Source organism: Eriocheir sinensis, chromosome 56, assembly GCF_024679095.1.
Source record: "Eriocheir sinensis breed Jianghai 21 chromosome 56, ASM2467909v1, whole genome shotgun sequence".
NCBI lineage: Eukaryota > Metazoa > Arthropoda > Malacostraca > Decapoda > Varunidae > Eriocheir > Eriocheir sinensis.
The window spans coordinates 6,536,959-6,547,233 of record NC_066564.1 but is presented as its reverse complement, the minus strand read 5'-3'; the positions used below and the strand labels follow the sequence as shown (position 1 = coordinate 6,547,233).

Below are 10,275 nucleotides of genomic sequence, written 5' to 3'. Positions count from 1 at the left end.
TCCTCCGGCCCAATATACGATCATTTCCAAATTAAATTCCAGAAAGTTGTAAACGGTCCGGGAACTTTATTGCAGCGTTTATCAGGATACCTCGCCGGGCAGGTGGAATGTGTATAAAACAGACGGCGATTATTACCTCCCATCATCGTGTGCAGGTGTTTCGGCGTTAATAATACACTACCTCCCATGCTGTCAGTTTTTATAGCACCTTTTATAGCTTTGCCAAGTGACCTTTTGCCTTACAGCGGTGCCCATTTTCTGTGCCGCTGCCTTCCTTTTACCTCCTGTTACCCAAGTCCGACCCTTCACAGCACCTGGCGTCAACTCTCGCTCTCCTGCAGGTCGCCCAGAGAAGTGATCCCCGCCCGCCCTCTCTTCACTTGTTGACGGGGTTGTAAGCAGGCCGCAGGAGAGGCCGATCTTGTACCAGCTCAGTCTGCCAGTGGTAAGCGGCGCCTCACGGGTCTGGCCTTGCTGTGTGTGGGCCGCGGTGCATGCGTGGCCCGGCGATGGTGTGTGTTAGTGTTGTTGTTGCTGTTGTTGTTGTTGTTGTTGTTGTTGTTGTTGTTGTTGTTGGTCACTGCCTTATCGTGTCTTCAAACTTCTCTCAGCACTTTGTGACGTCTTCTGTGGTCTTTCCTTCTTAATGCCTTCAGTGTCTCTTCTTCGCACGTGTTCACAAGTATCACTAAATAATAACCACCCACACTGCACCACCTCCACCACAACCACTGCTCTAAACGTCACCACACTACCACCACACCGTCCCCGCCATCACCACCACCGTCACTACACTACCGCCACCCCCCGCACACCACCCCAAGCAGCGTCACGAACAGCACCACACCACCAACACATCACCACCAGGCCACCAATAACACCAACACCACCGGTATCAACAGCAGCAGCAGCACCTTTCTCACCACCACCACCACCACCACCACAAACCCCTCTCACTGTTGATAATCTCCACGGCATAACTTGTTAATCATGCAACCACTACTACCACTAACGCTACTACTACTACTACTACTACTACTACTACTACTACTACTACTACTATTCTCTTCGCCTCTCTATTAACATCAACCAAAAATATATATGAAAAGCACAGCCATCCTCTTCCATTAGGATTGCACCACCACGGCCACATCACCACCACAACCATAACACCACAACACAACCACATCCACTACAACCACTGCCACAACACCACCACAACCATAGACACTCACTATGTTAACACCATAAAAAAAACTGTAGTAGTAGTAGTAGTAGTAGTAGTAGAAAGTGTTGTAGTAGTAATAGTAGTAGTAGTAGTAGTGGTAGTAGTAGTAGTAGCAGTAGTAGGAGGAGAAGGAGAAGGAGGAATAGTATCAAAATTGAGAACACCAAAAAAATTCCCGTATCCTTCCAACCCTTAAATTATTTCTCGTTCCTTTCTCACCATTTCTATTCCTCCCTCCCGCCCACCCTCCCTCCCTCCCCTCCTCGTCATTACCACCTTTGTTGCTGTCATCATCATTATTCTTGACGTTCTCCTTCATTTTCCTTTATTGCACGCTGGCGCTCCCATCAAACCGGTGACTCTGCCCATTCCCTTCCCTTCACCGCGCCTCCCCTTCCTGTTACCTGTTGGTCCTGCCCCTGTCCCCTGGTCCCCCGCGGCTCTCCTGAACAAACCAGGTCACCCTCTCAGGAATTTCCATTAAATCAAGATCAGCCCCCTTGTTCCCGTCTGCAAGTTTATGTATGTTGAAAGCCGGCCGGGAATTATTTCATCTACCGCCCCGTAAACTGTCTCTAACCTTCAGAATATTGGTAGAAAGTCCAATAAGTGTCACTCCTCACTCCTGCAGCAGTGTTCCCTAAGGCGTAGTTTGCTCGCTGGCCTCTGCTGTCTACCCTACCTCCTCCTCCTCCTCCTCCTCCTCTTCTTCATCCAGCCCTCGCCGTCACCCTCTTTTCTTTACCTTATGTTCCTGCTCCCCTTACTTCTAACCCCATTCAACCCAAGCCGTCTCTCTCTCCCTCCCCTCCTTCATTCCTTCCTCCTCCATTCCTCCCTCCTCCTCCTCCGCCTTCCTCTCTTTCAATTCCTACTCCTCTCTCTCTCCTCCTCCCCCCTCTCCCCTCTACTACTACTACTACTACTACTACTACTACTACTATTACCAATGCTCTTCAAATTTCTGCTAATATAAACACTGCTACTACTTCCAGTACAAATACTACTACAACTACTACTACTACTACTACTACTACTACTACTACTACTACTATTACTACTATTACTACTATCACCGCTATATCTTTCCCACCTCTATACGTCGCGGTGTGAATTATTGTTGTTGTTGTTGTTGTTGTTGTTGTTGTTGTTGTTGTTGTTGTGCCGGAGCTCCTGTCCCGTGTCGTGTAATGTAGTGGCCACGTGTGTGTGTGTGTGTGTGTGTGTGTGTGTGTGTGTGTGTGTGCTGTTGTCACACCCTCACGTGCAGTATCCCCGTGCTCATTGCCTTCCCGCCGCCGCTTTAGTGTTACTGTATAGATCGCTGTGTTGTGCTCTTCCCTGGATGGCGTCCTATTATGCACCGAGCACTCAGCGTTATGGTTTTCTTTTCATAGTGTTGTGTTTATGTTCGTTAGTTGATGTTCACGCTTACTCCATGGTCAATGTTGTGATGTTTGGCTTGCACTTCATCGTTGACGGACACACTGACACCACCGCTCAATGTTGTGTTCTGTGTCGTGTGTAGTATTAACTAAGTGTGCTGTGGTTGCCGTCAGATCCGCCACCAGTATTGATATGTGGTCCATTACAAACCCACTTGGTATGTATATGTCCCTATTGGGTTATGAGTTTGGAGCGGAGTGCCGGCGGGCTGCGGTAATATGATCTGCAGACAACGTGGATGTCCTGCCAGATACCGTGGCCCGCCCCTGCCTGTGCTCCCCGCGTCCCCCAGCACACACTCGTACCGCGGGCCACCCCTTCCCCAGTGTGTACTCAAGGTGTTTAAATTACCACACTCCCTCACCATTTATACTGCGTTTCCAGTACTTCCACCACCACAACCACACCGCTACTGCTACTACTACTACTACTACTACTACTACTACAACTGCTTGATACTAATACTAATTAAACACTCATACTGCTATTATCAAGAGATTAAAGACTAATGAAGGAAAATAAGACCCTAAAAAATGCTACCTACACGAGGTTGATAACTACATAATGACGCTCCCAGCTGTTACAAGGCACACTGTGATGACGTCATTGTTGTTGTTGTTGTGTTGTAGCTGTTGATATCGTTGACGTCATCACTTGTTATTATCGTTATACCATTCGTTGGTATTGATGTCATTGTTGTTGTTGTTGTTGTTGTTGTTGTTGTTGTTGTTGTTGTTGTTGTTGTTGTTGTTGTTGTTGTTGTTGTTGTTGTTGTTTGATGATGATGATGCTCATGTTTGTGGTGGTGCTCATGTTGGTAATAATGTTGGTGCTGTTGTTGTTTTTGTTGCTGCTCTTGTTTTGTTGGTGTTGGTGTTAATGCTGTTCATGTAGCTGTTGTTGTTGTTGTTGTTGTTGTTGTTGTTGTTGTTGTTGTTGTTGTTGTTGTTGTTGTTGTTGTTGTTGTTGTTGTTGTTGTTGTTGTTGTTGTTGTGTATGCGGCAACAAGTGCATGAGGCACACAACGAGCGTCTCCGCCTGGCACACGTGATGAGGCGGCTCGTGCTCGTCGTGTCCGGTATGTAATAACGTGTAATGGACGCGTGGAGTGTGTGGGGCGGCGTCTGCTGGCCAAGCAGCGAGCAGCAGTAATGCCTCCCATACAGCAGGTGTGCCAGATCCTGTGATAAGTAATTACCTTGTTAGGTTTTACATACTGATGGTAATATAATGTATTATGCGTGTTAATATTAATGGTGCGCCACGAGCTGCTACACTCGTGCCCGCGCCCCACAGGCCAGTAATTACTCCGCCTCAGGGACCACCTCTGCGACGCAAGGCTAATTAGTCCCTTTCAGGTGGCCGGAGTGGTCATTTTGTGCTCCGAAATGACAAGGACAACCTCCCGCTGCAGGCTTGCTGGCTGCCTTATTAAAGACTCCAGCTTTTATCAGCTTCCCTCCCCGAGATTACTTTGCTGCAGTAAAGAGGCATCGTCACTTCTTTGAGGGTTTCCTCTGGATTTACAGTTAACTTTAAAAATCTTAATTAACCAGCGCGTGCCGTCGCCTGCGTGGGGCGGGGACGGTCCTCTCGCTCCAGGAAGGCCTCGTAAGGCTCCGTTGGGGGGGGGGGGGGGACGGGAGCACGCCGCGAATGTTACCTGTATTGATTCTACTTACAGGTGGGTGTAGCAACGGGGCCACACACACACACACACACACACACACACACACACACACACACACACACAGCCTTGCACAGTACACGTCACACATTACATGCCCCGCACACTTTATATGCGTGCCGCACACAACACGCATCGTGCTCCACAAGGGCTGGGTGGTGCAGCGGTGGCCTGAACCCTAATCTGGTGGTGGTGGTGGTCGGCGTCACAATTGGGTCGTCCCTCGTTTGAAGAAGCGTTCCCATGTAATACTGTAGCAACATGTTTCTGTGTTGCTGGAGCGAGTAGACCCCAACAAGTGCCTAACCCATGGAGAAATATTTACCTTTTCAACTCTACATTATTACAACGCAATGAACTACATGAAATAAAGGTAACATTCAGATCACTACGCTACAACGATACACCACGACATGCACCACGATATACCAAACGCACACACACACACACACACACACACACACACACACACACACACACACACACACACACACACACACATGTAAGAGTAAGGAGAAGGCGGAGACGGGGCATAGAAGCGTAAGAGCGGGCCCTTAGCAGCGTGTTGGCCTGGTGTTCTGAGGCAGCCCTGCGCGGTGGTGGTCCATGGCCCTGCAGGAACCGTTACCCACAATAGTGACACTCCACCCGCCATGACCGCCGCGAGGGTGGAATTTGCGTAAAGGGATTTGTTTGAAACTTTACTGGACTGTTGTTGTTCAGAAATACTTGCTATGTGCTTGGGCAGGATAAATCACCTTCCGAGCATCTCCAGACTTTGGCATACACAGATCATGGCCAAAATCGCGTTCCAAGGCTTTTTTTTTAATTACCTTGGCAGTTTCTCGTCCTAAGATAATATAGAATAAAAGTGTTTCATCGCATAGCTAAGGGTGGATCTTGCGTACGGATACCCATCATAATTTTCCCTCTAGAATCCCGTCGCGGCGCAGCGCTCCCTGGCCGTTCCCGCGGTGTGTATGAGTGTGGCAGTACATGAGCGCCGCCTCCCGCTCCATTACCGGCATCACTCACCCTCGCCGGCAACGAATACTAACCCTAGGCCAAATAATCCGCTGCCTCGCGCCCGTGATATTATCTCAGCCACTTTCTAATAACCATCGCAATACACTAACCCGGAACGACGCCCGAGCACGCCACGGCCGCCAACCGCAAGAACACTGCAGAAAGTCAATACCACGCGACACGACCCCGACGATAACTACATGCCTGGCCGCACACCACCGCCGCCGCCTGGAGAACATGCCTCGTCCACACTGAGGGAATGTTCTACTCTTGAGCCCAGACTCAGCAAGGAAAAATATAACTTTATGAATGAAAATTAAGTATAGAAAACTCTTGGAACAATTTGCAGCGACTTGTTGCACACATTGTAGACCAAAAGAAAGCCAGAGACTCACAAACAGTCAAATGTAAGCTAGTCAACTGTTGTCACTTGAAGGCGTGCATCAGCTGAGGGCTTGTGCGGTGTATTATCTTTTCCATTACTCCGCAGGAAGAGAAGACCGACGCAGACGTGCGCCGCGCTGCTTGGCGCAAGCACTCCAACTCAGGCGCTATCAGTCAGTGTCTGGTTCCCGCGGGCCATTGAAGAACAGATCGGAACACGCACATCGGTAGCGCAACAAACCGCTTTAGCAAATAAGCACTAACACAGAAAACATGAAAATGTATTTGAAATATACTAGATCAAAACACAGAGATGGTGTATGGTTTCATAATACGTATGTGCCACGTTATATGCAGTGGCTTTATGGCTTGATGGTTTGCCGAGGAAGGCCTAATAAGATGATTTTCCTGAGATATTTGTTGGCAGTCTGTAAGGGGAAGTAGTTAGTGATTATGAATAAGCTGCTGAACCGCCATTTTACGTTACAACATGATGTCTGTGTTTCCAAGACCAAAATATTACAGGAAAATCATCGGTCGTAACAACGCAGGTGTGCAGTAGGTGTGCATCTTTGCCAACATGTCTAAAATGTCCTCATGTGGACTCTGGGGGTGCAAAGGAAATGTATCTCCTCAAACTTCAGAAATGTACCCCGTTAACCTTGCACTGGAAGAGGAGGGGATTTTTTACTTAACAGTCAAAAAATAAACATGTTCATGCTGTTAAGCTACCAGACCTGTTTTTAGTTTTCGTTTTCTTTTACGTCACTCTTTCCCCTTTAAGCTGTCTTAATTATATTCCGTGCACGGCAGAGTTTTATTCACCAAGGGGGCGGCCCGCTCCCCTCCCAAGCCGCTTCCAGGCGGAGTGTCTAGAAAGAGGTGAACCGCTCCACTAGTCTGAGTATGTGCACCAATCTTCTAGCACGCCGGGCTCTGCCGCCTACAACTACATTCTATCTTCTTCACTAGTCTGTTCAGAGGCAGATATTTTCTTCTGATTAAAGAAATAACGTGTCGTTAATAAGAAGGGGCTGAGTCAAGTATGAAGGAACTGGTGGGCGGGAGACGGTTCTCCCTCGCTTCTTCTGGCTCTAGTATCCGTGAAAACATTAAGGAAGTTTTGACGCGTGACACACCACGAATACACGTACAGACCTGTCAGCGCCTCCCTCAGCCATCTAGAGAACCTTTCTGAGTAGTCGGTGCTGACTCGCCAAGTAATTACTGTCTCGTGTTGGTAGGAAGTCTAACGAAATACACAGACTCATGTGTAAACAATCTGAACATATCGCTGACATGTATCAAATGTGGTCATTGATTTTTTTTATTTATAATTATTAACTTTGAGCGAGATCTCATCAGAAATCGATTTCGTCATGATTTTTATTTTCTGTACTCGACCGTATTCACTGCCTAGTGCAATACTGTGTTGCATTACACCACAGAAGATATAATTACTTTTTTTATATCCTTGGAGGAGCAGAGTTGTCAGCCTGTGGACGTGCTGACCACCATGCGCTCAAGTCCCGCCGCTACCAGATGACAATATTCAGCCACCGCCGACTGCCCAGGGACAGCTCATGCACGTGCTATCCTGATGACCACCTGTCTACCCCTGACATCGGGGAAACTGTCAAGATGGGAGCGAGGAAATCCTGCTGGCGCTATGAGCCGCACGAAAAAGAAGAATAGGATGGCGTACACTGGAAAGTGTGATAAACCTATGACTGTCTTAAGGGACTGTATTACCCCCTGAGCCGGAATGCATCTTTGCTGGAATTGCAGCAGACACAGACCATTGATGACAATGGACACTAATATCTGTGAAACGATATAGCTATAGCTGGTGATGAGGCGCAGCGGCTGTGCTCACCCTGGCACGGTAGATGTAGGTGAGCATGGCTGTACTACTACTGCTTCTACTACTACAGCTACTACTACTACAAGTACTACTACTACTACCACCAACACCTCCACCACCACCACCACCACTACTACTACTACTACTACCACTAATACTACCACCACTAATACTAATACTACCACTACTACTACTACTACTACTACTACTACTACTACTACTGCTGCTACTACTACTACTACTACTACTACTACTGCTGCTGCTACTGCTGCTGCTGCTGCTGCTACTAGTAACAGTAGTAGTGGCAGCAGTAGTAGTAGTAGTAGCAATATTATTATTATTATTATTATTATTATTATTATTATTAGTAGTAGTAGTAGTAGTAGTAGTAGTAGTAGTAGTAGTAGTAGTAGTAGTAGTAGTCAGCCACTGGCTGATAAGTACTTAGGGTTCAGACGGCGTGTTTCCCGCTTTGCATAACGTTGCTCATATAATTACTGAAGTGGTTGCTAAGGGTGAAGGTGCCCGTTGCTAGGGGGCGACGCACAAGAGCCCTCTAGCGGTGATTGAGCTGATATGAAATAAGGGTAATTACATGACAAATGTGCAAAAGCTTTGAGAAAGGCAAGATGCTAACTGCTTGTAAACAAGGTGTTTTATCTGTACGAAGGTCGGCATATACTCTTGACCACCAGAGGTGCCACATAGTAAGGACAAGTAAAACAAGCATAGGTATGTGTTATTTGAAAACGTCCCTTTCAACCCACGAATTCACAAAGTCAGGAAAAGTATGCACTCGGGAAGCCGAGCTGGTGCAAGGCACGCTGCTAACTCGAGCGATCCACCTTGATCATGCAGAGACGCTATTTGTATCATGCAAGTGAATTCTTTCGTTAGAAAAGCCTTCGTGTCAACATTCAACTAACAACTGCTTTAATATTTGGTGTAATGCAACACAGCACTGGAAGTAGAAAGTTGGAATAACTGTCGCTGTTGGTAACATCAAACTGACGAAACGCAGATAGTTGCAGTCTCATCTTTATTGTAATCGTCTCCGTTGCCAGGTATGCTAAGAAGGCCCAGCCCCGCCTCAGCACAACGAGACGCCACTCGCGCCTCTGTTGATTCTCGGTAAGATTCGATCACTCGCCATGCCGGGCAGCGTGCATTAGGAGCGCACCACCACAGCCACACTTGCACCAACAAACGCGTGACCATATCGCCGGTCGCTCCTCCATGGCGGGGGCCACACCATTACCGTCCACTACTCCACGCTCATCAGTAAGCCGCTCCACCCCCTTCATTACAACCACACAGCCACACGCAAAGAGCTAAATCAACGTCGCCAAACTCCTGCAACAGAAGCTACGCCACTACGCATCAACTGAATAGCTGTGTTGTCTCGGTGGTTCGAAGCAGTGACGCCCAGTTTTCCGTGAACGACGCATAAGTGAACATAAATTCTTCATATGGTGCGCCGGGTGAGCCACTCAGGTGTGTTGATACTGGGCCCGTGGGCGACGCTTTTATCTTTTATTGGTAGTAAAAAAGAATAAAGACCAACGAATCCTATCAATACTGCAAGGTCTGAATGTCATTAGTACGCCATCAAGAAAAGTTACCTCTACCTCGATCATTCCTAAGACTACTTCAGCTATGTGCAATATTAACAGACATGCACCTATAACTAAGTGGATGCATATTTAAATAGTAGTGGACACAGAAACATACATACTTAATTACATACATACATAAACATGCATACATACATACACGCATACAACATACATCGTCACCACCACCCTCCGCCTGTATCATTCCACTGCAAGACACTCGCCTCTCCCAAGCGTCTCCAATCGTGTCTGGTCTGTGTCTGTTTTCTAATCTCGGTATAAACGGTCCGGAAACTCACCTCAGTCACACCAGTAGGTTTTTTTTTTCATGTTTTTTTTCTCTATCCTACATGTGTCCTGATCATTGTCATTTCATTAATGTATTTGTTATTTATCATGTCATCTACGTTTGTCTGTTCTCTCCTCCACTAGCAGCGTTCCTTAACCAATAGTGATACCCAGCATCGATCTCTCTATCCCTTTTTTGGAACTCCGCAATTTCCGTTCCAGAAGATTGGGCAGTGTCCATGTCTCTGACACATATGTCATGGCGGGGAGAACACACTAATTGAAAACCTTTCGTTTAACCACAACGATGGAGAGCCTTGTTTTCGAAAGCACCCCAGACGAGTCTCATACGTTTTTTACTTCCAGTGTGAGTGAGAAATTTATGTGTATCAGTAATCGCTAGGCACAGATATTCCTTCATTGTTTCTGGAGCTTCCTCTTTGAACGATTATTGGTTCTGTCAGAGCATGATTGTCGTACAACTTTGGTCTTCTTCGTATAAATCCTCGGACCTACTTGTAGATTCACCCTGTTTATGTGTTGTACCCTTTGCTGCACTAAAAAGAAAAATCCCATCTGTAAATCGAAGGTTACTTAGATGTCCACTTTTTGAGAGGATATTAAAGTCTATATTATTCAGTATTATTGGTTAGCCCAAAAGTAGATATCCACGTCCTTTTACGGTAAGCCTTTTTGTCCAAGAATGCATTCATGATTTTAAGAGAATGAGTTTCAGCAC

General features: G+C 46.9%; 1 long non-coding RNA gene across 3 annotated transcripts in view; it reads left to right on the top strand.

Moving 5' to 3' along the window:
* The window catches only part of LOC126984217 (uncharacterized), a 107,654-nt gene that overhangs the window by 75,727 nt on the left and 21,652 nt on the right, over positions 1 to 10,275 (top strand). For all 3 annotated transcript variants that reach the window (XR_007736493.1, XR_007736494.1, XR_007736495.1), the window contains one exon: positions 342 to 445. This is a non-coding gene — a long non-coding RNA (uncharacterized LOC126984217). The remainder of the gene's footprint in view (positions 1 to 341; positions 446 to 10,275) is intronic.